The sequence below is a fragment of the Crocuta crocuta genome, unplaced genomic scaffold, assembly GCF_008692635.1.
Source record: "Crocuta crocuta isolate KB4526 unplaced genomic scaffold, BGI_CrCroc_1.0 scaffold531, whole genome shotgun sequence".
Lineage (NCBI taxonomy): Eukaryota > Metazoa > Chordata > Mammalia > Carnivora > Hyaenidae > Crocuta > Crocuta crocuta.
Genome location: NW_027531997.1, coordinates 51,753 through 54,519, shown reverse-complemented (window position 1 = coordinate 54,519; position 2,767 = coordinate 51,753).

Below are 2,767 nucleotides of genomic sequence, written 5' to 3'. Positions count from 1 at the left end.
CCTGAATGTTTGATCCCTACTAAGGCCCAAGTAGCAGGCCAGGGGCTGTTCCTCAAAAGGGGCCAAGGTATATGTAGAGAATGGCAGGGCTTTGTCCCCAAATCCTAATGGCCTGTGCTGCACTACAAATTCTTCTGGATCATATGACTGATGCGGCCAAGCAGCTTGCATAGGAGCCGGGAGCAAACGCAGAGCCTTCTCTTCTTCTAGGCCTTGGTCGAAACGGGCAGCTTCTCGGGGTCAAATGCAACAACTTTAGCTTTTATCTTCGAAGGCGTATTTCTGCACACCTCACACCAGGGAACCCCTAGAAATTTCACTGAAGGTCAAGGCCCCTGAACTTCGGTTGGATTTATGTATCAGGCTCAGACGTGCAAAGGTTTTATAAATAAGTCTAAAGAACTTGCTACTTCTCACTTAACTAGGTCCCATTAGCCTAATGTCACCAGTGTGATGGATCAATGTTATCTCTTGCAGAATGAGAAGGCATCTAGGATCCTTATTAATTACGAGAGGGTGGAGAGTTGATCTCCCCCGAGGCAGGACAGTGGAGGTGCACTGCTGGCCCTACCTGCGGAAAGCAAACTGTTTCTGGTGCTCTTGACTAAAAGATAGAGAAAAAAGTACTCTCCAGATAAATAGTTGCACACCAGGTACTAGGGGGGATGTGTTCATTTGCTCAAGAAACAAAACCACATCTGGTTTGTGCAATTGCTTGAATAATCTACTATTATTCTATGAAATCCATCCGTCTTATGTGCAGACCAAATATGCGAGTTGAATGGGGACCTGCCGGGAATCACCATCCCTGCTTCTATTAAGTCTTTGATTGTGCAATCCCTCCAATTGCTTTTAGTTCACTATTTTCCTAGGCAGAGGCAGTTCTAGTGCCTTCCACTCAGCCTTTGCCACCATAGTAGCCCTCACCCCATAGGTTAAGGAACCAATGAGAGGGTTCTGCCAGCCACTGAGCATATCTGTTCAAACTACACATTTGGGGACAGGAGGAATAGCCACAGGATGGATTTGGTGACCCACCGGGCCCATTATAAGATGGACCAGAGCTGGGGTGCCTGGGTGGCTCAGTCGATTAGGCGTCCGACTTCAGCTCAGGTCATGATCTCGCAGTTTGTGGGTTCGAGCCCCACGTCGGGCTCTGTGCTGACAGCTCGGAGCCTGGAGCCTGCTTTGGATTCTGTGTCTCCGCTTCTCTCTGCCCCTCCTCTGCTCATGCTCTGCCTCTCTCTGCTTCTCAATAATAAATAAATGTTAAAAAAAAATTTAAAAAAAAAAGATGGCCTGGAGCTAAAACTCCATTGATCACCTGACCTCCATAAGTCCCTACACTGTCTGATGGACCACCGTGACTTCTTGGGTCTTGTGAAACTAGTTTCAGTTTAGAGCCAAAGTCTAGTAGTTTGATTATTTCATTTTCCCCAATGCACTGGTACACTGGTAAAAGACCTTGGGTAGTGTTAGGGAAGGCTGGGAGAAAGATTGGCTGTATACATTTTTAGGAGTATGTAAAGGTCCTCCCCCAAGGACCATGGCCTCCCTTTCATTCTGAATCTGTAAACTGATTCACAACCAGGAATGAGTTGGGGGGCCATGATCCTTTGTTTTTATGGTTCCAGTTAGATATTTGTTCACTTGAACCAGAACTTTTCTGCTGATAAACCTTAAGAATTTTGTAAGCTGCTTACCAATTACACTTCTAGTAACACCACAATCGACTAACCAATGCCATAGGTCAGACCATTTTGATTGTTGCTTTGACTCTGCCATCCATTTATGGTAACAGTTCCCACCTTGCCTTGGGCGGTTTAGTACTTCCACTTGGCCCTGCCACCCCAGAATCCCAATACTACCTTTGCACTGAGGCTTCCCAGTTTAAAAATGCAACTCCCACTGTAAATTCTCTCCTAATGAGAGGAATGAACAGAGTTCTTCAAGAATTCCAAGGCTGCCCTTACAAATTTATTTCTTACTCTATTGGGAAAAGGTGTGTCTTCTGGACCCTTCCAGGGTGGGTGAGTAGGTCTAAAATGACAAATCCACTTTGGGGCACCCAGGTGGCTCAGTCAGTGAAGCATCCAACTCTTGATATCGGCTCAGGTCCTGATCTCGCGGTTCATGAGTTTGAGCCTCATGTCGGGCTCTTCGCTGACAGTGCAGAGCCTGGCGGGGATTCTCTCTCTCTCTCCCTCTCTCTCTGACCCTCCCCTGCTCTCGCTCACTCTGTCTCTCTCTCTCAAAATAAATAAACTCTAAAAATAAAATGACAGACGTGCCTGGGTGGCTCAGTCAGTTAAGTGTCTGATGTTGGCTCAAGTCATGATCTCATGCTCACGAGTTCGAGCCCGGCATCGGGCTCTGTGCTGACAGCTCNCAAAGCCTTGGAATCTTCCTCTACATTAAACCAAGGCAGCTCCAGTATTTCTAATTTCCTCATTTCAGTCTACCTTTTGGTCCATGTTTCAGCCAACCAACCCAACAGTTAGAGACTTTTCTAACTAACTCCCCAAGCTGCAACATCAAATGCAGAAGCTGATTAGTGAGCAAATACCAGTAAACTTGGCCTGATCCAACTTTATGTTTCTTCCACCACTAGCACACACCCCTGATACCTATTCCCACACATTTTCCCCAGGTTTCTATCTGCATAGGTTGGAAAACTCAAGTAGTAGTACTTTGGGAGTATAGGAGACCTGCTCACGGGTCAAACTTTGGGCCTCACCTTTAGGGGCCTGCTGAAATTTTATTCTAG